This window comes from Pelodiscus sinensis, chromosome 3 (assembly GCF_052426305.1).
Source record: "Pelodiscus sinensis isolate ZL-2025 chromosome 3, ASM5242630v1, whole genome shotgun sequence".
Taxonomy (NCBI): domain Eukaryota; kingdom Metazoa; phylum Chordata; order Testudines; family Trionychidae; genus Pelodiscus; species Pelodiscus sinensis.
Window position 1 is genome coordinate 142,398,375 of NC_143054.1, and position 27,663 is coordinate 142,426,037.

A 27,663-nucleotide genomic window follows, 5' to 3' on the forward strand; every position below is an offset into this window, starting at 1 on the left:
TGCTGCTCTGCTATAAATAACAAAGTTGGCTTAAAAGCAAAGAAGGCAACCAGGAGAGATGGGGTGTGATCCTGGGCTGCTGCCATTCCTGTTTGTTATGACTTAGGAATTCCTCCATTCTTCCTTTAATGATCGCAATATTGTCTAATTTTATTCCAAGTCAGAGTGTGCTAATGTGGATCGTCATCTCATGATGCTGATCTGTCCCCCACCCTCCACCCCAGGGATGAATTAGCTAATGTTGAGCCATGTTCAATACTGTATACCTGCCATATTATTAAATGGCATGGAGTTGACCCCCAACTTTGTTCAGGTTTGTCATTCTGGATGGAATTTATTCTTTGACTATTGTAGACAAAATATTAAAAGCCTGAATTTTTAGTGAGCAGTAAGAAAAATGGGAGGGGAGGCACTCATGCTCCTTCTGGCCACACTGTAAATTGGGAAATAGCTTCAGATTTTTTTAAATGACATGTCTGATGTGGGAGTATAACATAATTCACATGGGTAGGGTCTTCTGGAAAGCTGAGGGGCATGAATGAGCATCCAAGAGCCTTGTGGGTCTCTTGCTGGTTGGATGTGATTGGCTGGTAGTTTTGGTACTGATTGCATTGGTTCTGAAGTTAGTGCCCCTTCTTAACAACAGTCACCCTTCTGTGAACAGCCTGAAATGTACAATAGGTGTTGGGACTTTGGCTTACATTGCCTCTTATATAAATGGGGATACCGTGTGAGTTATATTTTTAAATGCTGATGGCAATAAAGTCTAGGTACCAATCCTTTCTGTCAAGTAAGTATTATTCACTAGTTCTCAACCTCCATTCAAACAGAAAATTAATATGCATAATCCTGGCCTTAAGGACATACAATTTAAGGCCCTCATTCTATAGCCACGACCAGATGCAAAGCCCCTCATGCTGGCATGCCATGCCATTACACTTTCAGGACTATGTATAGTGAGGGTAGAATGTGTATATATTGTTACATTTTATATATATAATGTAACCAGTGGAATGTTACAATATTTCTGCAGCTACAAATGTACCATAGACAACTATATTCCTGATGAAAAGCTGATGCCTATAGCTGACCATAGAACCACATCTCAATGATAAATTACATTAGCGATGGTCATAACACTTAGCATATAGTGTAACTACTCTCTGCAAATGGTTTTTCTAGCCGGTTATGCACCCACCTTTATAGTAGCTCCAACTAGGTTGTATTTCCTTAGTTTGTTTATCCTGGCCTCTGATTTTCTGGATACTATGCTCTGTGTGAGGCTGGCCTTGAAAGGATCATCTGACACAGAATGTGGCTATATTAGCCCGACAGGACATTACACCAGTTCTCCAAAGATGACATTGGCTTCCTCTTCCCTTCCAAGTGCAATGTGAGACGTTGATATTGCTCTATACAGCTTGGCTATGTCTAGACTGGCCCCTTCTCCGGAAGAGGCATGCAAAGCAGGCAAGTCAGAATAGGGAAATCCATGGGGGATTTAAATATCCCCCGCGGGATTTAAATAAACATGTCCGCCGCTTTTTTTCCGGCTTGGGGAAAAGCCGGAAAAGAGCGTCTAGACTGGCGCGATCCTCCGGAATAAAGCCCTTTTCCGGAGGATCTCTTATTCCTACTTGCAAGTATCCCACGGGGGATATTTAAATCCCCCGCGGATTTCCCTATTCTGACTTGCCTGCTTTGCATGCCTCTTCCGGAGAAGGGGCCAGTCTAGACATAGCCCTTGTGTATGGAGTGGGTCTTGGCCACTTGGGAGACATTGCTTCTCTCTTCCAGTGCATCATTGTGGTGAGTGACAGCAGATGGGGGCAAGCAAAAAATACGGGCATCAGGCAGATATGTCGAAGTTAGGGGAAGGCTAATAATGCTTCTAATGTCTCCAAGAGTCTTGAAGCACTTTGCAAAGATAGTTAAGTATTATCCCTGTCTTGCAGGTGGGGAAACTAAGACACAGATGCCAAAGGACTTCCCCACAGTTGTACAGCAAGGCAGGGCCAGGACTCACTCTGCTGTCCTTCAGTCCCCGGCTCCACCACTAGACCAGTGATACTCAGACTGAGACTCGCAAGCCACAAGTGGCTCTTTAATGTGTCTCCTGAAGCTCTTTGCAGCATGGTACTAAAACACTATGTGATTTTAATTATTAAGCAAGCTGGATATTTTTCCTATGTTGTTAACCAACTGTAGTTGTTAAAATAATAATACATAGTCATTTTGCTGTGAAAATACTTTATAACACAATCTACATATTTCCCTTGTCATATTGTTTAAATATAAATATGAGGTAATATAATAAATGAAACAGTGAATTCCCACTGCTGTGGCTGTTTGGGGGAATGTGGGTCTGTGTGTCCCTGCATGTTCCTTCTCATACCCAAAAGTGTGTCTACTGGGGCAGTGGTCCCCGAACTTTTTTATGCTGTGGACCAGCAAACCCATTCACAAACATTTGGTAGACTGGTAACATTTTAGTTGTATATTTGTTATGCAAATAATCACTATGCTAATGTGCACATAAAATGTTACTGGTTCGCCAAGCCCCTACCCCGTCTCTTGCTCCCCAGTGCCTAACACCCTCCTATGCCCCATGCCCTTTGACCTTTAAATCTCTGACCCCTACAGCCCATGCCAACACCCTCTTGTCCCATGACCCTACCATGCCCTCACCCATCACCCCTTTGCCCCCACCCCTGCACTCACCACAGTGAAGCTGCCACCTCTAGAGAGCATGGCTGTTACTGCTGCATGGGCAGGGAGAACAGCCCTCCTCCTTTGTACCCCCTCCCTCCTCAAATGCATCTTGCACCCCCATGGGTGGGGAGGGAGCGCAGAGCCCTGGCCAGCCTCCATTACAGGGTGGGAGGTGGGAGGCAGGTGCCTTCTGCTGCTGCCGCTGGCAAAAAAGATTGTGTGGGTGGGAGGAGAGGAGGAGCCCTGGGGAGGCGCCTGCTCCGCCTCAGTGCTGCCACTGGCAAAAGCGGCTGCATGGGCAGGTGGGAGGGGGCAGCAGAGCCCTGGGGAGGCGTCTCGTGCTCCACCTCCTCCTGCTGCCATTCGCAAAAGTGGGCGCCTGGGCAGGGGGAGCGGCCATTGGTGGTATGCGCACCTCCCTCCTTCTTTGTGCCCCCTCCTTTCCTAGCACAGCATGGGGAGGAGGAAGGGAAACTCCTCCTGCTGCCACCACCTGAGCCACCACAGCTGCCAGAAATGAACCACGGGGAACAGCCGGCTTGTGCTCTGATAGCCACCATGGTCCAACAGCCAGTGGTTCAAGGCCCGGCAGTTGTGGGATGCAATGACCACTTGTAGGCATCACACAGAGAGTCTGGGTTATGACTGTGGGCAGCCTAAAGACTATTGCTGATTAAAGAGCTCCCAACTGAATGGAGGGCAGGTAGTAAGGAATGCACCTCAGTGGTGTATGGGGAAAGAGGAACTTAGTGTGGGGACCATTAGGTGGACCTGAAGCCCAAAAGCTGATGTGTGTGACTGTGTCTAGGAAACAACCCATCTAGATGAACAGTACATGCTGTACCCCTGTTCTGGTTGTTGAAGCAGTCTATTCCACACCTTAATTAATCTTTGGGCGTGTGCATGTGTATGTGTAAAGCCATTGACTTTTTGGGAGGACTGTCCATTTCCAGGGCTAACTCCTAGTGACCAAGTGGTTTGCATTTTTACTGGTCCCTCCTGACTGACTACTTCTGCAGATGCTTCACCCTAAGATTGGAGAAAACCTTTGAGGATACGTTGCAGGGATAACCTCACCTTGTGACTGGCATCTAGGCTAGATGGGCTTTAATAGCTTTTGATCCTTCTCTAACTCTCTGTGCAGCAAGCAAGCCAATCACTCAGCTAATAAGAAACTCCAGGAGGACTCCATGCAAACCAGAAATAGCAAAGCATTAAGGATATTACCTCTAATGAGTGCAATTAGCTCGAGTCTTACCTAGAAAATGCCTTTTCCTCTGAAACCTTTTTGCCTTAAGAATATTCTCTCTTCACTGATGGAGGAAGCCAATTCTGCCTTAGCCACCCAGGTAGCACTAGTGGGAATTACATGAACATGACCAACTGTAGAGGGTAGCGGGGAGACCCCAGTGGGGGATGGTGAGTAGATTGTATTACACAACGTTCTGTGTGTCTTTGTAACCTTGGAAGGAAGTGGGGCTACAGGATTTTCTGAGTATTTTGGCTGTTAGCTGTGTAGCCAGGAAATCTCTCTGGAGGACTTGTATACTGGTACCTCTTCCCCTTGGACAAAGACACAATTTTGCCAACCCCAACCGTGTACAAATCATGAACTGGGTACAAAAATCATGTTGTTTTTAAGTTGGGCTCTGAGCCTTCATGTAAACTGAGGGCAACATGTTCCTGATTTGTGAGGAAGCCCTAATAGTCAGCCACACTGTTGGAATGTTTTGTCCCGTGCTAATAATGGAACCAGGCTGAGGTGCCTCAGGCTGCAGGTAGCCTCATGGAATTGCTACCTTCTCCTTTAATACTGTGAGATAGTCTGGGAAGAGTGCATATCCCAGCATACAGTGCTCTGTCTTCATCCAGGCAGCCCAGATGGCACATTGCATGCTGGGACCTATACAATATGTCTACATTGCAACGAAATTAACACCTGTAGTTGGTACTGGTCAGCTGACTGGAGCTCCAGGGCTACAGAATGGCAGTGCAGACATTGAGGCTCTGGGACCCTGAAAGTGGGAAGAATCCCAGAACCTGGCCTCCAGCCTGAGCTCAAACATCTAAATTTCAGCATTACAGCCCCACAATCTGAGCCCTGTGACCCCTGTGGATATCATTAGTCTCTGTGGGAGGCACCTCTAGCCCTGGGGCTCCTGTTCAGTTGCCAAGCCCTGTTCAGTTCCCAGCCTCTGGAAGTCCTTTCTCCCTGCACTGAGATAATTGCAAGAGAGCATTGATTGTGGCTCTAAAAGCCAGTTTGCATATGAAAGGATCTGTGAGCTCTGGAATCTGTTGCCTCCCCTCCTCCACCCTGGCTTACTGGACTTTGGGGTAAATCTGCCCCCAGCTTTTTTTTTTTTTTTTTTTTTTTTTTTTTTTTTTTTTAAAGCAACATAATACCCTGGTTGGCATCTGTGGTAATAAATGTCCTGTCAACAGCTATCTGCTGTAGAACTGTCTTCTAGAACACAGGAACAACACAGATGGGAGAAAATGGAAAGTTAAGCAGGAAGGGTCACTCTCTGGGATCCTGGTGCAGCCCTTCCCCCATCTCATCTGGAAGCTGTGTCCTCTGATTGCTAGCCCTTCAAGGCCTTGCATATTCCTGTGTGTGAAGTGCCTCGTGCAACATGACATTAAACAAATAATCAATCAACAGGCTGGCTAGAGGCCAGAATCTGCCCAGTGTTCCCCCCTAGGCACGTGTAACCTTGTTCTTGTGTCAGCCCAAGAGCTTGGAGGTTTTATTTTAAAATGGGTGCCAACCAGGCCAGCCTGCATCTCTGTCCCTATGGTAACAAGCCAGCAAATACAGCCCTGGAACCCTGGGCTGTCGGGAGAGCAAAGAGCCCAGGCTTGCATCGCCCTGCTGACCCAAACTATCTTGCTTGGCTCCACACTCACAAGGAGACCCTGTAATCAACTGGTGAGCCGCCAAGCCCATTTTGTGAAGGATGGTTTATTTCCTTGTTACCACTAGTTTGCTCAGGACTGCTTGGTGCATACAAATCCAGGCATTGTCTGCCCCAAGGAGCTTTGCTAATGAAGCAAACTCAAATGTTAGCTTCTCTAGCGAACTAGCAACTATGACCAGGAATGGGGGACTAAATGATGGAAAATCTTTGGCCAGTTTCCCATCTAGGATTCTGTGAGGTTGCTCAAAGGAAGTTGTTCGAGCATATGGCAGCTGGAATCTCTGGGGATGCCGAGAAGGAGGTTGGAAGCTGATGTTCCCAACATGTGCCATGCAGGAGGGCTCCTTGCCATCTGCCCAGTGCAGTGATCTGCTGGCAGGCATGGCCCAGGAAAAGAGAGCAAAAGCACACACAGGATCCAATTCTTGATGCATATTTTCTCCTCTGAATTTTCCATATGACTTGCTGACTACAGGAAGGAAACAGAAAGTCTGTCAAAAGCTGGAAGTGAAAGGAAAGGATTTCTACCCCTCCAACAGGCTCTGCAAAGTCCCAAACCATGCATAATGCACTTGGAGGCCCTGGGGAGTGGGGAGGAAGGAGAGATTGGAATTCTTAATGCTGCCATTGCCCTTAAATTTCGGAGATGTCACATGAATCTGAGCAGGCCTGGTCAGTGCAGAGCTGGATTTCCTGCTTTGTCCTGTATCTGAAAGTCTTGTGAGTGGGCTAGCAGGGAATGTATCTCAGTGCAATGGCTGAAGGGGCCCAACTACCCCCAGTCCATTCCTAGCTAATCTGAGACACTGCAGCTACTGCAACTCAGGGTATGTCTACGCTTGATTCCTCCTTTGAGGGAGGAATGCCAATGTAGACATCCGAAATTGCAAATGAAGCGGGGATTTAAATATCCCATGCTTCATTTGCATAATTGCAGACTGCCGCTTTTCCGTAATAGCGCTATTTTGGGACATCAAACTCGGTCCCCGCGAGGTTATTTCGAGAGAAAACCCTTCCCTCAAAATAACCCTTAAACCTCATTTTTTGAGGAGTAAGGGTTATTTCGAGGGAAGGGTTTTCTCTTGAAATAACTCCACAGGGACTGAGTTTGATGTCCCGAAATAGCGCTATTGCGGAAAAGCGGCAGTCTATGATTATGCAAATGAAATGTGGGATATTTAAATCCCCGCTTCATCTGCAATTTCGGATGTCTACATTGGCATTCCTCCCTCAAAGGAGGAATCAAGCGTAGACGTACCCTCAAGGAACTGGACTGGTTGATCGTCTGTCTTGAAGAAAAGCTTTCCCTTTCAGGCCTGGATGTTGCGGAAATGGGACCTGTAACTCCCCAGCACGGCGAGTGGGACCAGAAGTGCAAATGGGGTGCGCAGGGCTTTACTGAGAAACAGAGTACTAACTTTGCCCCAGGATAGAAATATCCGCCCCTCCCCCCCCAATGGGATTTAGAGTCAAGCAAATAGCTTGCTGAGTTTAAGCAGATAGCTCTACTGAAGCCACTGAATCCTGCCCTGCAGCCCCCTCACTAGTCCAACCCTGGGCTCCCCAGTTAAAATCTGCTATTTCAAAGCTAAATTATAGTAATGCCCAGTACAAGCTAGACTAAGATGGTCCAACTCATTTTAATGTGTTACCTGAGCTAGATTTTCAGCCCAGATTTCTTGGGAGGAGGAGGTGAGAGCCCTGCGCCCCTTGGAGTACTTTCCTTACTCCTCCCAACTCCTTGCTGGACTTCTTGGTCTTGGTGCTGCTGCTTCTAAAATTTTTGATGGCTCCTCATGTAGTGGTAGGAGACCTCCTCCTGCACAACCCTGACTGCAGCTGGGATGGATGGGATCAGCACATGTTGGGAATAGCTCCGCCTGCCTGCTTCCCAGTACAGACCATCTCCCTTTTGGATTCCTTGGCCCCTCAGCCTGCAGGAACAGCTCTGCACTTGTTACATTAGGAAAGGAACATCTCTGTCTGAACCCGTCAGGATGCGGGGTGCAAATGCTAATTCACTGCTTTTTTTTCAAGACTGAAATCTGGAAGTGTAGGCCAGGGATACTGGGGTTTCAATGAGACTAAATCTTATGTGATGCCACAAAGCCTTCCGCCCTGACCCTGGCAGCCCATCCCCATGACAGGCCTGGCACCGCTCCTAGGAAGAAGGGTCTCTTCATACCGAAGTCTGGGGAAGTGAAACACATGCAGCGGAGGGTGAGGCACTTACGGAGCCAGAGCAATATCTGGTCCAGAGAGAGTGCTCGGAGTGTGATATGGCAATCCTCTGTGCCCCCAAGCCTGTAATGAGCAGTACCCTCTTTCTCCATGCTCTTGTTCCTAAGTTAGTCTGGGCATCAGCTACTAATTTCAATGCAAATTAGCAGCAGGGAGCCCATGATGCACAGTGTAAGGGGCAGAATGTTTGTTCTCCAACCCGTAATGGATCATGTTTGTTCCTCTCTGTTACATCATCTTCACATGCTGCCCATCATCCAGCCTCCCACAAACCTAGAAGGTGGCTCTTGAAGTTTTATCCTTCCCTTCCTCAAAGACAGAGATGCTCCTGCCCAGGCCCTCTCTGAGTATGTCTACACTACCACCCTAGTTCGAACTAGGGTGGTTAATGTAGGCAACCGGAGTTGCAAATGAAGCCCGGGATTTGAATTTCCCGGGCTTCATTTGCATATTGCCGGGCGCTGCCATTTTTAAATGTCCGCTAGTTTGGACTCCGTGCCCGCGGCTACACGCGGCATGAACTAGGTAGTTCGGATTAGGCTTCCTATTCCGAACTACCGTTACTCCTTGTGGGCGGGTGGCGTATGTGTGCACCCGTTGCAAGGAGCTCCTGACCCTCAGAGACCGAGTTCGGGCTTTGGAGGCCAGGGTGGCTGAACTGGAGGAGCTAAGGGAGGTAGAGAGCTATGTTGATGAGACTTTCCGGGACACTGTAGAACAGTCCCACCTCCAGGCTGAGAGCCCTAGTGCTCTTAAGGAGGATAAAAGTCTCAAGGGAACAGAGCATTCAATGGGAGCAGAGGGAAACCATCCCGTAGTTGGGACCCTCCTCCCAGAGGATGTTGCGGTATCCTCTCGCACTGAGGATACCTCTGAGGGGGAGGGAATGCCAGTTAGGAAGAGGCAGGTGTTAGTAGTGGGTGATTCGATCATTAGAAACATAGATAGTTGGGTTTGTGATGACCGGGAGAACCGTATGGTCACTTGCCTGCCTGGTGCGAAGGTTGTGGATCTCTCGAGGCATCTAGATAGACTTATGTGTAGTGCTGGGGAGGAGCCGGTGGTCGTGGTACATGTAGGTACCAATGATGTAGGGAAGGGTAGGAGAGATGTTCTGGAGGCCAAATTTAGGCTGCTAGGAAAGAGACTGAAAGCCTTGCTCCTCCCCCCTCCCTTGCCAGCTTGAATGAGTTTAGAGTAGCCCCATTTGAGAGGTGTGTTCTGGGCAGATGTCTGTGTCTCCTCTGAAGGGAAGGGGATGCACTTTCTTGGGCTCTGTGAATTTCAGTGCTCCCCTAGGGGTGTTGCATCAGCACCAGAGCAGAGCTGCAGCCAATGTTTGTTTCTGAAAGCCCCAGGTATCAGGGCAGCTACTCCATGATCCTTCAGTAAAAAGATCTTAGTCAAGTCTCTTCTTCATATTCTCCTCTCTTCCCCTCCTAGGGAAGTGGTCTGTGTAGCGTGACTTCTGTCTGGTGTCACTGCTAGTGATCTGATCTCTCCCTGGAACAACCCTCCTCCCCACCTGGCCCCACATGCTCCCATATTGGATGTGCTCTGTAGGTTGCCTTTCAGCCTCTTCTTTCGCCCCTTGATTCCTCTGATTCTCTGTGTGTTGTGTCTGCTGGCTGTGAGCCCCTGCTTGTCCCAGTAAGGAGTTGGCAGAGAGGTGAGGTTCTCCAGGGACCCTCTCTGGAAGGTGAAGGACCTTGGAGTCTAGGGGTGTAGAATTTCAATTAATTGGCTAATCAATTAATTTGCATTGACTATTTGATTAGCCGATAAGGGCAACTCCACCCTTGAAGTGTAGCAGCAGCCCCAGGGCTGTTGCTGCAGAGGCAAAAGTGCGGCAGGCAGAATGGGGCCAGCAGGGGATTCAAGCAGTTCCCTGCTGGCCCTGTGCTCCCCACGCTGTTTCAAAGCAGCAGTGCTGCATGGAGCCCAGGGTCAGCTCAGGCTCCATTCGACATTTCAAAGTGGCAGCACCGCATGGAGCCTGGGGTCAGCTGAGGATTCCCCTGCTGACCCCGGGTTGCACGCGGCATTTCAAAGTGGCAGTGCTGCATGGAGCCCAGGGTCTGGCCCCGGGCTCCACATGGCGCTGCCTCTTTGAATTACTACCTCCGCTTTCCCCACCTTGCTGCCTCTTTCTGATAGAGACAGCAAGGTGGGGGGAGGGGTGGAAGTGACTAGTCGACTAGCCTATCGAATAGTCAACTAGTCATTCACATCCCTATTGGAGCCTACAGACTTTTCACCAGCCACAGCTCTAGCTGGTGCTGAACAAAGCAGCTCAGCTGTGATAGCAAGGGATAGCATGGTTACCTGTCTAAGATGTGATCTCGGAAAACCATGTGTCCTAGCATGCAATGTGGCCTGGCTGCTTGGATGGAGAGCGAGCATTGCTTGCTGTGTTCTGTAGTCTCTGCTGACCAACATCTGTAGTGAGAAAGAAGGAAGCTTCAATTTGTTCCACTTGGTGCCACCTTTACTCTCCTGTCAAGCTGCTGTTGCTGCTCTAGGTTGGGTGAAGTTTGAAAACTCCAGTGCCAACAGAGGAGAGAGTTGTTACCTTGGTTCGGTGATGTGGTAGGAGCCTCAAGGGTTAAAGCCGACTACCCAGTGAAACTACTGGATGATGGTGAAACATATGATTTTTTATTAAATGGAATGATTCTTTTATCAAAACCAAATAACTTTCAAATGATTTAAAAAAAACAAGCAATTACCTAATGCTTATACAGGGTGGAAAAACCTAAACTTAGCTATACTTAACGAATTACAAATTTCTTTGATTACAATTCAACTGTACGAAATCACTGTTTCTAATTCTCTTAAGGCAGCGCAGCATGCAAGCAAAAAATACAAAAACAAAGCCAATATAATGATAATAAAAACTTCATCCACAGCCAGCCCCTCTATAGTTATTTTAGGTAGCTGGTGGTTAGTTATTAATCTACCTCTACAACGTAACAACTCCTGGGTTACTATTTCTAACACTTATACTTAGCCTATATACAACGCCACTATACAACACAAGATTATACAATTTACACAGTGTGGTTAATAGAACTCAGTTACACTTTACAGAATTACACAGTGAAATTAACACGATTCAACTGTTAACTAAACCAATAACTCATATATTTAAGCAATACTTAACAAATCCAGCAATGATAACAGCATAAAGACACACTAGAACTCGGAGCATGCTCAGAACTCGCACACCCCTATCTTTGACTCGAAGGGTGGGGAGGCAGCTGCAGGGTGATCAATCCTTCAGCTGGACAAAAAAGACACGTGCCCTCAACACTCAGAACCTCCGTCAAACAAAGGGGTTGAGGGTCTTTTATAACATAACCTAATATCCGGTACCTTATTAGGGTCTGTTCCCTGGCCGGGCCTGATAGGCCGGTAATGAAGTAATGTGCAATATTGCCCTATAGGATTTTTCATGATGCCCGCCTGATGGCCCCGTGGACAGTGCCGGGTGCGGGCATAGTCAGTGTGCATGGCAGTTGCATCTTATCTCCCTATGCCTACCTCCCTATTTTTCAGAGCCTGTAAGTCCCAGGATGCCTGTATGGTTAAATTCCGTTCACAGAAAGCTGCATTGTGCTTCCCATGCCCCTCTGAGTATCTCACAGTCTGGGTTTTCTGAGAGGGGCCTTGTGTGGCAGGATGGGCTATACGCGAAGGCCATGGACAGAAAAAGCCTGCTTTACAACACGAGTCCTGTGCTGTTGAGCCTGAACTGGCTAATTAAATAGAGATCTTTTGGTAGTTCCTGACTCAGACTCCTCTGTGCGTAAATTATACTTGTTAAGGATCTTTTGGACTCCCGAACACTATAGTCCTGGCTACACAGACTTGCAATGGTTTAGTTAAGACAGTGCAATCCCCTATGTGGAGATTCTTATTTCAGATTGAGTGGTTTATTTTGAATTAGTTTAGTCCAAAAAAAAATCTTAAACTGAGTCTGTCCACACTGGGGATTGCATTGCTTTAACGACAGAGGTGCAAATTCATACCTTAGGTGAAATATGTTGACAAGTCTTAAGACCCACTTACTGGCATGTGAGTAACACGTGTCCCTGAGTGAAAGGTGGGTAAGATTGTGAGACACACATGCCCAGGATCGAGGACTGAGTTACTTTCCTTTCCATATCCCAAACAGCTCGGGGGGGGGGGCTAAGTTGAGGCTACTGCCTCACTGTCTGCTTCCATCTTGGCCAAATTCCCTTGTCTGCTGAGTCATCAGATGGGAGGTGCAGACCTGGTGGTTCCTTCAATCTAGGTAGCACCACTGTCCATCTGGAATCATTGTTCAATGGTCACACCTCGCTGAGGACATGTCACCGTGGAGGAAAAAGTAAATGCTCACTATCCACACCTAATATAGTGCAACCTCTTTACACATCCCTCTTCTCCATACCTCTATGTATGCAGCCCTACCATCCCACAGTCCATCTCTAGATCGGTATAGTGTGCCCATCTCCACAACATCTGCATGCCTTCATTCTTGAGAGCTGTCATCAGTACCGCACGTCCCACCTGCCCAACACACACAGCACGCCAGGCTTCTAGCTGGCTAATGAAGTCAGATGAAACCAAAGGTAAACCTGGTCCCTGCAATTCCCACTAGATAGCAACCTTGAGTTCAGTAGCTTGTCATTTATAGCTCCCTTTCTTTAGGATCCTTAAGCCAGTTTCCAGTGTATGGGACAGAGTTCCTACTCCAGCCTGTTTGAATCAATATTGAGAGTGAAATCTGTGGAAACACTGCTGCAAATGCTGTATTAAGTTCCAGCCATGTCGCACATGCAACTTTCCTTTTGGCCACTAGTGCTTTAATACTATTCAAAATAAAACATGATCCAGTTTGTTTGGCAAGATGTATCCTTGATAAAATCCATGCTGCCTATTGCTCATGGTGTGCTGTAGCATGGGAAGGGAAGGGGATTTACGAAGTCCAGTTACAATGGGGAATCCTGTGGCACCTTAAAGGCTAACAGGTTTATTTGGGCACAAGCTTTGGTGGGCAAGGACCCACTTCATTAGATGCACTGGAGTGGAAAATCCAGTTAGGATCCTTACTCCACTTTTGAAATAGGAGTTTTGTGCTTGCTTGTTCTTCTGAAACTCCCTCCCTCCCCTCACCCAGTGGATAATTATACCTGCTTTCTCTTTGAATCGTGAGTGTACGATTTTAATGGGAATGGAATTTTGACTCCTTGGCAGAGACTGCCAAGACCATTCCTGTGTCCTTTTTGGAAGCTTGGTATTTCAGCAGGTTTGTGAGGTAATTATCAGGGGCTGAGTGAGTTTTATCAGGGGCTGAGTGAGTTTGTTCAAAGGGAGTGTCCTGTGAAAGAGCAGAGTGGCTCACTCCGAAGCATGGTAATAACAAGCTAATCCTATGCTGCTGTCCGGATAAAGCAGGAGTGTCCTTGAGGCAGCTTTGCAAATCAGAAGATAGAAGAATAGGAAGAGACCTGGAGAGATCATTTAGTCCAGTGGTTCTGAACCTTGAGTGGGGGGCCACAAGCAGGTTTCCAGGGGTCCTCCAAGCATGGCCAGCATGAGATTGTTGGGCCCAGGGCAAAGAGCTGAAGTCCCACCTTAGGCAAAGCTTGAGCAACTTGATTCACAGAGACTAGTTTGGCAAGGGCCTCAGGCTATTGCCTTGCTTGCTACCCCTTTAACATTGACCCTAGCTTTTATATGTAGAAACCCAGGCGGGCCATGGACTTATGGCACAGCTGGGCCATGGACTTTTTATAGCATGTTGGGAGGGGCCTCAGAAAGAAAAAGGTTGAAAAACAGAGGAGGCCACTAGCCATGTGACACTTCCCCCCTCCCCCGCAGCCCGGGGAAGGGCCAGGACAACCCCCCCTATGTCCCAGGTCTCACTGCTCCCCGCTTTCCCATGCTTGCTCTACTCCTTCCCCACCTCTTTTCCCCCTCCCCAAAAGCAATGTGACCCAGGGGATAAGTGGGGCCGGGAGCTAGCACTGACAGGAGGGGTCTTCCCGCTCTCCCCCCACTTCCCCCGCACTCACAGGCAGCAGTGAGGTGAATGGAGCAATGCAGCCCCAACTTGCTCTGCTCCCCGGCCACATCTCTCCACTTCCCACTGGTGAGTGCAGGGCTGTCCCGCCCCTCCCCCAAATGACATGGCTGAAGCAGCACAGCGAGCTGGGTCGGTTGTTCCACTTGTTCCACAACTGCTGGTGAGTGCAGGAGGGGGAAGACCCCTGCTACAGGCACCAGACCCCCTTTTCTGCCCCTGCAGCTGGTCCCCCCGCTGGTGGCTGGGCCATTGACTCTTGCCCTTCCTGCCTATGGTGTTTGAGGGATGTAACCCCTTGTGCTTCCCACATGCATTGCCTATGTTGTGACCCCCTGATTTAGTCCACACAGACACCCCTCTCCCTTATCGCATGCTGAGGCAAGATCAACTAGCCCTAATCTGCCTAGATCATTCCTGATGGCTGTTTGCTAACCTGTTTTTAAAAACTTCCAAGGGTGGAGCTTCTGCAACCTCCCGTGGTAAACTATTCCATGCTTAATTATCTTTTTGCTTAAAAATCTTCACCTAATATCTAGCCTACAGGCCCCCTTGCTGCAGAGTAAAACCCATTGCTTCTTGTTCTTCTGTCAGTGGACAAGGAGGACAGTTGATCACTGTCCTCTTTACGCAAGCCCTTATTTGAAGATTGTTCTTAGGTCTCTCCTCCAATGTCTTTTCTCAAGACATAGATCAAGTTTTCTAAACCTTTTGTCATTTTTGTTGCTTTCCCTGGACTCCCTCCAGTTTGTCCTCCTCTGTCTTGAAGGGTGGCACCAAAACTGGACACGCTATTTCAGCGAAAGCCTCATCAGAGTAGAGTAAAGCTGAACGATTGCCTCCTGTGGCTTGTAAGTGACCTTCCTGTTAATACAGCCCAGAGTATTAGCCGTCTTTGCCACTGCATTACAGCATTGACTCATGTATTCAATTTATGATCCATTATAATCCTGAGATCTTCTTTAGCAGCACTATCACCAAACCATTTTTCTTATTTTGTATTTTTTTGCATGTCATTTCTTCCTTCCCTAAGCATTGTACTTGGCATTTGTCTTTAATGGATTTCATCTTATTGATCTCAAATCAGTTCTCAAGTTTGTCCAGGTAATTTTCTCCTCCAAAGTATTTGCAACCCCTCCTGAGTGGCACACAACTTTTATATGCATGCTCTCCAGTCTATTTTCCTACTCATTAATGAAAATATTGTGTAGTGCAGACACAGACTAGATCTGCAGGACCCCCTAGATACATCTTCCCAGTTTGACAGCAAAAAACTGGTGACTACTTTTTGAGTATGGCCTTTCAACAAGTTCTGGACCCATCTTATAGTAATTTCATCTAGACCATATTTCCTTAGTTTCCTTATGAGGATATTGTGTCGGGACTGTATCAAGAACCTTACTACCATCAAGTTCTATCACATCTACTACTTTTCTCCATCTAGACCACTGACACTGTGAAAGAAATAGATTATGTTGGTTTGATATGCTTTGTTCTTGACAAATCCATGTTGGCCAATATTTATTACCCTACTTACTACCTTTAGGTGCTTACAAATAGATTAATAATTGGTTCTAGCATCTTTCTAGGTATTAAAGTTAGGCTGACTGGCTTATAATTCTTTGGATCTGCTGTGTTCCCATAGCTGCTAACAGTTTGGAGATTAGTTTCAGATTGCTTCAATTAGTTCAGTACGTATCTTAGGGTGAGCTTCATCAGGCCCTGCCAACTTGAATATCTTCAACTTTTATGTAACTATTCTGTAACTTGTTCTTCTCCTATTCTGGTTTGTGTTCTTTCCCCTGGTTGTTAATGTTAATTGTGACCAGGTGCTTAAACACAATTAACGTTTTTAGTGAAGACTGAAGCAAAATGTACGTTAATGCCTCAGCCATCTTCATGCCATCTGTTAGCTCTTCTTCCCCACTAAGTAGAGGATCTGCACTTTCCTTTGTCTGTCTCTTTCTCCTGATGTATTGATAGAATCTCCTCTTACTGCCATACATGTACCTTGCTAGGTGTAACTCACTATGCATTATCTGACATTAGGTTGTGCTTAGAGGCCTCAGCTAGGTTTGGGCCCCATTTGTTTGGCATTGGACAAGCTTTATAGTGCTGCAAAGCTGACAGTTTAAAAGGCAAGACACAACTGAAGCAAGGAGGGGAGGTGGTGTGCGATGACTGGTGAATGCTGCTCTTCACAGATCTCTGGCAGTAACAGCAGCACTGCTTTGTTTGGCAAGGCAAGAGCCTGAGTGTGGCTGGTAAAGATGGGTAAGGAAAAATGGTAGGATACCTGCAGTTCTATGCAGTCCTTTTTAAACATATATGGATAGGAAAGGCTGCATTGTAGGTTTAAAAGAGGAGCTTGGAAGTGCACTGTTATGAATAGAGAAGTAATATGATTACAGGCAGTCCAATAACTTTTCAGCCTTCTACAAAATGCCGTGCCTGTTTTATATGCAGCGTTGTCTCTGCTGTTGCAGTTGGGGGAAAGGATAGCTATAGTATCTAGCTTGGTTTTATACCCATTGATAAAATCAGCAATGAAGATACAACAAAGAAAAAGAATGTTGGCCTGGATGATTATAAACATGTGCTGGAAACAGACTTGGTGTAGACAGCACTAGGTCAACAGAAGGATTCTTCTGTCAGCCTGTCTACCGCCACTCTAGGAGGTGGAGTAACCCATCCTGTTGGCATTAACAGTCCCCCAAATAGTCTTTACTTACCTCCTACCCAGCCCCCTTTGTTCAGAGCAATCTGACCTTGTACCTCCCTAGCTGCTATTCATGGATTATTTATATTGCTTCTGATGACTTCTCCCCGCCTACCTGTTTTATAAAAGCTCTTTTTTTCCCCTGGGAAGCAGTTCGAAGCTAAATCAGAACTTATTTCTTATTAACCCCATATAGTGAGACAAGAAAGGATTTAACTGGGAAAGGTGTGCCCACTCCAACACATAAGCACATAGCTTGTACCTGATGTTGGCTTCCCCTACAGGCACATGCATAAGTTTACCACCTACGTACACCTGCATTGCTATCCTCCAGCTTTGTGTGATGGCAGAACTGCTGCCTGCATGTACTTGGAACAAGGGCCTGAGAGTGCTTATGCCAAGAAGCAATTCTTAGTGCATGAAATTCACCCCTATGCAGAGGGTCACCACAAGATCTGTTCCTTGCTGGATCATTCGTTGCGGAGCCTCTGCAAAGGGTGAATCTTTTCCACGAGGAGTAAACTGAGGGGAGTTTGGGAGGTTTTTCTTGGCATTCTCCCACCCCTTACAAATGGCATTTCAGAGCCAACTGCAGTCAGCATTTGTGTGCAGAATTGCTCCCCTGACTGATCCCAGCAGGAGAGAAGTCCAGGACTGAGGACTCTAGGCTAAGCATTGCTGTTGACAGGGCATTTGTGGCTAGAGGGTTCTTGAAGCTGAACTGGAGGCCCCTCTGACATCTCCTGTCTGTCTGCTCTTCATAAGGTGTGTGGGAGAGAGGAGGTAGTGTAGGGGTGTGGACTGATAGTGATTCTTAAACTGCCAAATAGGAATTTGCTTGAGACAGCCAAAGTCTCTTCCTGCAGCCCTGTGCCTCAGTTCACCTCATGATCAGGCCAGCCCTGCCTGAGAGAGGGGTTGGCTGTGGCCAGGAGAGGTAAATAGCGGAGCTCGGTGTGTTACAATAAAGATTAATTTTCCCCATGGACAAAACCTTGTTCTTGTTCTTAGATGGCATGTGATACATTTTCATCAGGCTATCGCATGTGTAGTGGGCAGGAATTTTTTTTTTTTTTTTTTGCTTTTGAATGAGATTTGTTTCTCGGCCACATTAGCTCCATCAGAAATGTTTACAGTCCCCAAAACAGTCAAGCTAGTTGGTGTGCATGCGTGCGCATGCGCACGTACGTACGTATGTATGTACATACGTACCTACACCAGCCCATCATGGCATCTGGAAGCCTGGGCAGGAGGAAGGGCCACTGGCCCAGGCCCCACCACTCGCAGAACTGTCAGGACTCTCGAGGGCAGGTTCCTAGGGATTTTGTCATGCCCTGGTTTACCACACTCTAAAATAACCCTTTGTTGGATTTCAGCAGAAGGATGGCTCAGGAGGCAAGGCACTAGTGTAGGACTTGGAGACCAGGGGTCAAGTCCCTGCTCCGCCACCAATTTCCTGTGTGATCTTGGGGAAGTCACTTCAATGTGACTCCACTTTCTCCCCTACCTCCTGCGGATGGCGTGAGAATAAATACATAAGTCTGGGAAGCACTTTGAGATCTGCTTTTGTTATTTATCACCTTCCATTTGAGAATCGCAGGGTGCTCTACTAACAGGTTCATCTCATAACATCCTTGGGAGGGGACTAAATATCCCCATTGGGCAGATGGGGAAACTGAGGAACAGAGAGGTGGCAGTGACTTGCCTACGGTCATCTAGTGAGTCAGTGGCAGGGTTAGGAATAGAACCACTGCCCTGAGTTCATTTGCCACAAGTCCATGCTGCTTTCCCACTAAGCTTTAAAGCCCGGCGACCGGAGCCCTAGGTGTACTTCTGTCACTTCCTCAGTGAGGCTGAGTGGTAGGCGAGTGCCTGTGTGAACAAACAGCAATGGGTTGTATGAGGAATGGAGAATTCAGCAGAGCACTACCCAGAACGGTGGGTCTCTGGACTTCGCATTGGGTGGCTGCACAAGCATCTATGACTTAGCAATTTAGGATTTCTGAGTCTGGGAGGAGGAGAGTGGATGAGCACATGAATGAGGGGGTGGGAGAATGACTCAGCTGCGAGGGGGCGGGTGGGCGGAGTGGAGGGGCAGGACATATATGAAAACAGCTGGGCAGTGTTTTTTTTCTGAGAGCTGTGACCTGAAACCCTGGGGAAGCAAACTGGGAACAAGGAGCGTAAACAGAGGAAGACCCAGGGAGGGCCTGAACTCCTCCAGAGACAATGAGGTTCTTCCTGCTCCCCAAGGTAAGAGAGAACATTGGGCTCCATGTGGAGAGCGGGACATGGATTTCTAGAGGCAGCTTCTCAGCTTGGAGCTTGCTCCTGCTCTCCCTGGATGAGCTCTACTCTGCTTGTTGTTCGCCCAGAGGGAGGTGAAAGATATTTGGGAGCAGAAAATCCAGCCAGGTCCTTTGGTTGTTTTATATGCTGTGTGCTCCCTTCACTGTGCCCTCCCTATGCCGTTCTCTAATCCCTGTCATGAGCGCAGACTGGAGTCTTTTGGATCAAGAACATGGGCTCCCCAGCCAGGGCCCTGTGCTCCAAACTCAGCCCTGAGCAAACTTGCAACCCTTGTACAAGGGCTTGTAATGGAGTCGCTTGCCCCATGGGCGTGGCGCCTGCAGGCAGAGGTCTGGGGCCCAGACATTGATTCTGAATCCCCCTCTAAGAATATTTTCTTTCCTGCAAGGGGTCTGAGCCAGCAGCCCGACCATATGGAGGAAGTGAGTCCGGGAAGTGTAGGGGGAACAGAGCCAGGGGATCCATTACAGACTGATAATGGAGTGGAACATTTCTGGCTATTGTCAAGCAGGAAAGCATTAGATTTCTCTACCGGGGAGAGCTAAGTGCAGGGTCCTGAAGGTGAGCCCAGCATGATCAGACAGTGGGAGAGACAGAGGGAGCAGATAGTGTTCTGGGAAGAGGCAGGAGTAGGCATCGAGGGGTTCGCCTGGATGGTCTTCCAGGCTGTGATCTGGTTTTCCAGTCCAACTATATTGTGTGTTTCAGGTCCCACATTTTTTATAGCCTTCCTGTGAGCTTATCTACTGGACAAGCTTATTACAGGTGGCCGTGCATTCCTGGCACCCTGGCTTTGAAATGAGAGTTGCATTTCTCCTAGGTGAGCGGCCTATCCAAACTGTCAAACCACAGCTGCCCCAGCCAGATGTACTTTTTACGCTGGCATATATTGGCCTTGACACCCTCGTTGTTGGGCCCCTGTGGCATTTTACAGAAGTAGGCACATCACCTACCCCTCCGCCACCTGCTGAGAGACGCTGCCACTTGGTCCATAACTGCTGTGGGATGTTCACAGCTGCCTTGCGTCTGCCGGATGCTCACACGTCTATCACCTGAGGAGGTGTTTGGTGGAAGCTTGTTGTTGTAGGAGCCCTCCAGCCAAGTAGCCCTTATCTATAGCCCCTTCTTGTTCTTTTCGATCAGGGACTGTGATCCCAGGGTGCCATAGGAGAGTGAAGTGAGCAGTTCTGTAAGAAGCCCTTGGTTCAGCTTTGAGATCTTTTTGCCGTTCGCTGATTGCCCTGTGTTCGAATGTTCGCTGGGCCTGTGAGGTTGAAAGCAGTGTGCTCTGATGGCCCTGGCTCAGGCCTCCCCCTCCCACCGGAATCTAATCTAATTCAAGGATGTTTCCTTACACAGTAAGTGGCCACAGGGAAGGCCAGGGCCCTGGAGGCTGCAGCAGCGCGTTTGGTACAGCGTCACGCTGGCTCTTACTCACAAGGGCAAGTCCAATGGCCTTAGCTCTGACTCTCCTGCGGGGTGGGAACCAGCTGAAGGAACCTTACTAAAGGGTGAGGACAAGCCACAGCAGCATGCAGTGCTGTGGGGAGGTGTCTGGTGGGGGCTGCAGAAATCTGTGTTCTTGGTTCCAGTTTAACTTTTCATGTGGCTCCAAAGCGCCAAATACAGCAAACCGAACGTTCGCCACTTCCTGAGAGGCAGGAACGAGAAGTATTATGTTCTCTGTTGATCACCAAGGAGATTAAGGGCCCGGTTTCCAGACGCGTCGAGCACCCGCAGCTCTGCAGGAGATCAATGGGAGCTGCAGGTGATTAGCATCTCTGAAAAATCACTCCCCAGGTGCCACAGAGCTTCAGTGGCAGAAGGATTCTGCAGTTCCAGGCTCCCGGTGCTGTGCCTTGATCCGGAGGCCACAGTGGGTTTTTTGTTTTGTTGTTTTTGTTTTTTCCCAAGCTGGAGATCAGGGAGGCGGTAAAAGTCTATTGAAAGGACATCTGGTACTAAATTAGTGGGATCCTGGAGCATTGCTGATGACAAACCTTTTGTGTAATGGGACAGAGGGGTTGCTAACGTGAACCCCAGTGCATGGATCTGTAGCGTGGCTAGTAAAGCCAGGAGGTGTGGAGCGGATGCTTCAAGTCTCTGTGGTTCTGGTGCAGGCACCGGTGGGATACTGTGCTTGTTTTATCCCAGGTCGGCGAGAGGCTAGCTTCTCTCACCTGCCCTAGCGAGACCGGTGGTGGAATCCTTTCTGGGCCTGTCAGTGTTAGAAAAATGCCAGGTGTAGAACATGGGAGGGAGTTAGAAGAAGAGTGATAAAAGCTCTACTCCTCGGGAGAAGTATGCTAAGTGCAAACAGGCTGGCTCAGTGTGCACAATGCCCAAGGAGCAGTGGGTTTGTTTAGAGGCCCAGGAAGGTAGAACAAGGAGTAATTGAATAAAACCGAACAGAAGGCAATATGGGCTGGATAGCCATAATATTCCTAATAGAAATAGGCAATCAATAGCTGGCCTGGCCTGGGCATAGGATATTTGCCCAGGACAGGCTACATATTCATCTAGATCTCTGGGGCTATGTCTACACTACAGAGTTTTTCCGGGATACAGAGGTATCCTGGAAAAACTCTGCCACATCCAGGGAATGCATCCGCTTTTTCGGGTCCGTTTCCAAAAAAGCAGACGTGCTCTTTTGGAAGCCCTGTATTCCTCATTTCCTGAGGAATAAGGGCTCTTCCGAAGGAGGAGGTTTTTCCCACATTTGGCCCGTGTAGACAGGCCACATGTTGGAAAAGCCTCTTCTGAAAAAAGAATCGGGTAAAGGTATGCAAATTGGGGTTTGCAATTTGCGTGCCTTTTTACAAAAAATACCTGCAGTGTAGACATCACCTGGTTCTACCTGTCCAATCCATATATTACCTGTCCAGTTCCCCACTATTTCTTTTATAGGGAAATAGTGAATCTGAAGTATTGCTAGGTGCAGGGACTGTGGACTTCCCATGATGCAGAGACAAGGGCTGGATCTAGCTCGCTGCAGTTTGTCCCAACTACTTTGACTTCAGTGACGTTGTGCTCAAGTGGCCAGGCCTGCGCCTGGTTCAGGGCCCTCTCCAGCTGTGTTTCAATGCTCTACCCCGGTGCCATCCAGGAGTGGCCGTCAGCCACTTACTGCCGTGCCCGCGGCTTGGCCACGTGGTGGTCTTAGGAGGGCTGGTGGAGTGCAGTCTTGTTTCCATGCTCTGGGATTCCTCTGAGGTTTTGCTCGGGATGCCAGTCACAGAGCGCAGGCTGCTAAGGATGAAATTCCATCCCTCCTGCTTGCTCACGGGGCTGTGGCAAGATTACAGTGACAGGAATAGAGTGTAAACAAACCAGCAGGTTGGCGGAAGCCTAGGAAAGGCAGGAGGAGGTGTTGCCTTCACCCCAGGATCCTTGTACTTTTCCATTTCCAAGTGTGGCGGACTATATATAACCCAGAGCAGGTTGGAGGGGGGTGGGCTGGCTTTGCAGGCTCTGGCCCTGCAGGTCTCTGGCCTTGTTTCTCTCCCAAACTGGTCCATCTTCTCACTCGCTTGTGAGCCTGTCCTGTCCATACACCTCCCTACAGCCTTGGCTTAACGTATCCAGGAACCAGCAGCAGGGATCTTGTTGCAATAAAAAAGATTGCAACAAAAATGGTGGTCAAAAAAGCAGATCAAAAAGGCAAAGAGGATGCTAGGAATTATTAAGAAAGGGATAGAAAATAAGACCCAGAATATCTTACTGCCCCTGTATAAAACTATGGTATGCCCACATCTTGAACACTGTGTACAGATGTGGGCTCCTCACCTCAAAAAAGATATTTTGGCCTTGGAAAGGGTTCAGAAAAGGGAAACTAAAATGATTAGTGGTTTGGAACAGGTCCCATATGAAGAGAGGCTAAAGAGACTGGGACTTTTCAGTTTAGAAAAGAGGAGACTGAGGGGGGATATGATAGAGGTATATAAAATCATGAGTGGTGTGGAGAGGGCCGATAAAGAAAAGTTATTTATTAGTTCCCTAAATAGAAGAACTAGAGGACACCAAATGAAATTAATGGGTAGCAGGTTTAAAACTAATAAAAGAAAGTTCTTCTTCACACAGCGTGTAGTCAACCTGTGGAACTCCTTGCCAGAGGAGGCTGTGAAGGCTAGGACTATAATAGAGTTTAAAGAGAAGCTAGATAATTTCATGGAGGTTAGGTCCATAAAAGGCTATTAGCCAGGGGATAAAATGGTGTCCTTGGCCTCTGTTTGTCAGAGGCTGGAGAGGGATGGCAGGAGACAAATTGCTTGATCATTGTCTTCTGTCCACCCTCTCTGGGACACCTGGTGCTGGCCACTGTTGGCAGACAGGATACTGGGCAGATGGTCCTTTGGTCTGACCCAGTACGGCTGTTCTTATGTTCAGAGGTATGTTTCCTCCACCATTTCAGTGATGTCCCTCCAAACCCCATGTTCTGCAGCCTCGACCAAAGCAGCATTCCCTGCTCCGTTTCAGCTGATCACCCAGCTGTGTGAGTGCTGAGATGCTCCTCTGTGTCGACAGTCCCTTCTGCTACTTGCACCATCTCGAGAGTCCCCCTGGAGGGACAGGGATGGTGAAGGAGCTGAGTGGTGCCACTAAGTGAATCAGACGGGAGCAGAAAAGGGGAGAGTTTCCTCTGTGTGGGACGTGGCCTGGCACGTGGGTCTCAGCCTGGGGGCTGTAACCTCCCCCCTTTCCCTTTCCACATTACCACATGAGAAGGGAATCCTGGCTAGATCCCGCCTCACTCGGGTATTGTCTTGGTATGGAATGGTGCTTAGCATAGGAGGTTGTCCATCAAGATGCCTGGGCTGCCTTTGTGTGTGACCCCAGGCCTTTGCTGTGCCTGAGCCTCTTCATCTGTAAATAGGGTTGCCAGGTGTCCGGTTTTCACCCGGACTGTCCATTATTTGGGTCCCCCATCCAGTGAAAAAAAACAGAAAATACCGGAAGCCTGGCTGAGACAATTTTCTTCTGCCGCATCTGGCGGGGGCGGTGGATTAAAGAGTGTGGGGCCATTTAAAGACGCAGTGCTTTTTTCCTTTTTGTTGCTCAACAACTTTGGTCTCCTCACCAGATTTTTTCCTGGTGTTTTTTTTAGTGTTTGGTATGTTTTGTTAAACCATCTGGCAACCCTATCTGTAAAGTGGGGATACTGCCACATGGCGGAGTGGGTGCTGCTTTGCTGATGGCCAGAATGCCCCACAAGGCACTAGGCGAGCGAGGACACGTTGGTCGTGCATGGCTCGGGAGCAGGCGATGCTAAGAGAGGCAGGTAGCAAGCTGAATGCTCCTAGGAGGTGGGGGTGTTAACAGCATTTGGGAGCCTGGCAGCAGCTTTCTGAAAACCCTTGCTGGACTCCGTCCTCTGAAAGGCCTTGAAGCTGAGGAGCTCTGGGACTGGAACATTCTGCTCCTGGACAGGCAGCACCGTCAGTGTCTTCCGGGTTCTGCTCCCAGGAGGGAGGATGCATACCGGGCTTGGGGTGTGAGAAATCTGGCTGCGTTCTCCAAGTTGAGGGCATGAGGCAGAGTTAAAGCTGAGGAGCAGAAACTCTGGAGAGGACTGGGCTGACCTGTGCAAGCGCCGTGGCCACTCTCCTGTCAGCCAGTCTCCACTCTTTCCCTGCTCCTGCACCAGCTGTAAAAAGGCAAAGCGCTTTCGTGAAAGATTCCTCCTTATCTCTTGCTTGCAGAGTATACTTTCCTGCTCTGTTATTGGAAGCCCAAATCAAGATACCAAGAAGCTGTTTTTCTCTTGCATAGTAATAAAGTTCTCGCTTACACTCAGTATTTGCAGGTAGCCTCTTCTAGGCAGAATGCATTGCAAAAGGCTTTTTTGATTATTGCAGCTGTTGGGTGAAATGGTCAGACCCAGGTCAAAGCACTGTCAGACTCTGTGACCCTCACTCTTGGAGCTTTCAACCATTTCAGGTCAGGCAGATTTATTTAGATTTGGAGTTGTTTCCTTTCAGAATACCCAGTAACAGTTGCGTGGAAAGCACGGCACCTGTTTTGATGCAGGGTGTGCTTTCTAAGGATCGGATGTTTTACGCAGTTACCTTGTGAGCTGAAACAGAGTCCTCCGTTGGGGAAAATGGCTGTCTTTTTAAAAACTGAATGATCCTAGTGTAGGGAGGCCAGGTGGCTAGGGTCATATTGTTAATAGACACAACTTCTGTTGAGGAACGAGACAAGTCTTTGAGTGCTATAGAGCTCTTTTTCAGGCTCTGTGGGGCACTAAAGCCTTGTCTCTAAGGGTATGTCTACACTGCAAAGTTAATTCGAAATAAAAGCCGTTATTTCGAATTAACTTTAATAGCGTCTATACATAGCAACTGCTATTTCGAAATTAATTCGAAATAGTGGAGTGCTTAATTTGAATTTGGTAAACCTCATTCTGCGAGGAGTAACACCAAATTCAAAATAGCTATTTCGAATTAAGTGCTGTGTAGACACTTAATTCGAAATAGGGGGCCTCCAGCTCTTCCCAGGGAGCCCTGGTGGCCACTCTGGGCACAACCAGGAAAACTTCCTCTCCTTTCCCCCAGCCCCGGCGCCATTAAAGGGGTAGACCCTGGCCACAGTGCCTGTGCCAGCTCCAAGCCTGCCAGCCCAGAGCCACCAGTGGCCACCGGGGCCCCTGACTCAGTGGCCCCAAAACATGAGCCAGCAAGCCACTGGCAGCCAGCCCTCCACTGCTCCCAAGGAGCAGTCTGTCAGCTCCCAGGAGCCTGACAGAGGCTGGAGAAGGTGGGCGCCTTCCTGGTTCAGGGTGGAGATCATGGACCTTATTCAGGTTGGGGGGGATGCCCCCAATTTCCATGATATCCGCACTAGATGGAGGAGTGCGGCTGTCTACGGCAGGATAGCTGCCAGCCTGGCCACCAAAGGCCACATGTGAACCCAGGAGCAGGTTTGCATGAAAATCAAGTTGGTCTGGTGAGACCTCCAACCCTGTGCCCTGATCTTCCCCTCCCCCTTCTTCTCCTTGCTTCCCCCTTCCGGCTCGCCCCTCCAAGTTTTCCCTTCCCCTCTCCTGCCACTCTTCCCTGGTCTCCCCAGAGGTTCATCCTCCCCCCCCCCCCATTTTGTTCAATAAACCCAGTTTCTATTTTTGAACATACGTGTCTTTTATTTGACATTAGGAAGGGGGGTTAGGGAGGGGTAAGTGGAAGGACGTGAGGGAGGAATGGGGCACAAGCCCCCGGTGGGGAGGACCGGGGATGCTCTGAGGGCTCCTCAGGGTGGATGCTCTCCCTCAGGGCCTCCTGGAACCTGACAGCCCCCTGATGGACCTCCCCGGATGGCAGCCTGCAGTAAGTGCAGCCGGGCTGATGGCAACAACCCCACGAGACACACCGGCGTGCCCAGGGGCAGCTCTAGCTCCATGTGGCTGAGTGCTGTGGTGTCCCGAGTGAGGGCACTCCATGACACGACTGCTTTGCTGTCCCTCATTGAGGTAGACAAGCAAGTGGGGAACCCTGAGAACTGTCTGTGGGTATGTCTACACTACAAAGTTAGTTCGAACTAACGGACGTTAGTTCGAACTAACTTTAATAGGTGCTACACTAGCGCTCCGCTAGTTCGAATTTGAATCGAACTAGGGGAGCGCTTAGTTCGAACTAGGTAAACCTCATTTTACGAGGACTAACGCCTAGTTCGAACTAGCTAGTTCGAACTAAGGGCTGTGTAGCCCTTTAGTTCGAACTAGTGGGAGGCTAGCCCTTCCCAGGTTCCCCCTGGTGGCCTCTCTGGGCACAACCAGGAAAACTCTTCTCCTCTCCCCCAGCCCCGGGCCCTTAAAGGGGTAGACTCTGGCCAGACGGCACTTGAGACAGCCAGCCCTGCCAGGAGTCTCTGCCCCGAAGCAGTGGCCCCACCATGAGCCAGGCAGCCAGTGGGAGTGACATGTCCCCTGCCCAGTCCCCCAGCACCCAGGGGCCAGCCAGGGGCCGTAGACGGCGCGCGGCCTCCTGGACTAGTGCGGAGGTCATGGACCTCATTGAGGTTTGGGGGCAGACCCCCAACGTCCATGATCTCCGCACTAGGAGGAGGAATGCGGCCGTCTATGGCCGCATAGCGGCCGCCATGGCCACCAGGGGACACAGGCGCACCCAGGAGCAGGTGCGCATTAAAATAAAAAAGCTGCGCCAGGCGTACGCCAGGGCCACCAGGGGTGGCGCCACAGCAGGGGCTGCCACCTGCCCCTACTTCTCTGCCCTCAACCGACTCTTGGGGGGCAGGGCGGTCCGTGCCAGCCTGGGGGACAGCGAGCCGGGACTGGAGGGCCCTGACCCGGGCACACCGGAGGGGCCACCGCAGGATGTCCCAGCACCGGAGTCGGCAGGGTCGTCCAGGGAGACCGTACCGGGTAAGTAGTTTGAATTAAGTAGTTCGGGGGGGGAGGTGGCAGGGAGACCAGGGACCGCGCGCGTGGGCCATGCCTTCCACGGATCACGCAGACACCTGTACACGTGCGAGCACGTGCCATGCCACCCTTGGGCAGGTGGCTCCAGCTGCGTGACACCCAGGGGCCATTGCCCAATAGGCACATGCTTGTGCAAAGAGACGTGACATGCTCCCGACCCCGGGGCAGGACCCAGCAGGATGATTTCCCTTCACATGTCCCCTCTACACGGAGGCAGGGGACATCTCCCCTTTCCCCCCACCGCCCCGGCCACACT

General features: G+C 49.1%; 1 protein-coding gene across 3 annotated transcripts in view; it reads left to right on the forward strand.

Moving 5' to 3' along the window:
* Positions 1-27,663, forward strand: part of TMEM63B (transmembrane protein 63B) — a 97,940-nt gene that overhangs the window by 1,499 nt on the left and 68,778 nt on the right. The window contains exon 1 of one of the 3 annotated variants that reach the window (XM_075925035.2): positions 18,771-18,916. The exons of the other annotated variants lie outside the window; for them this stretch is intronic. The gene's annotated coding sequence lies outside the window, so the exon portion shown is untranslated. Of the gene's footprint in view, positions 1-18,770; positions 18,917-27,663 lie in introns of those variants that run through there. 3 annotated transcript variants of the gene reach the window in all.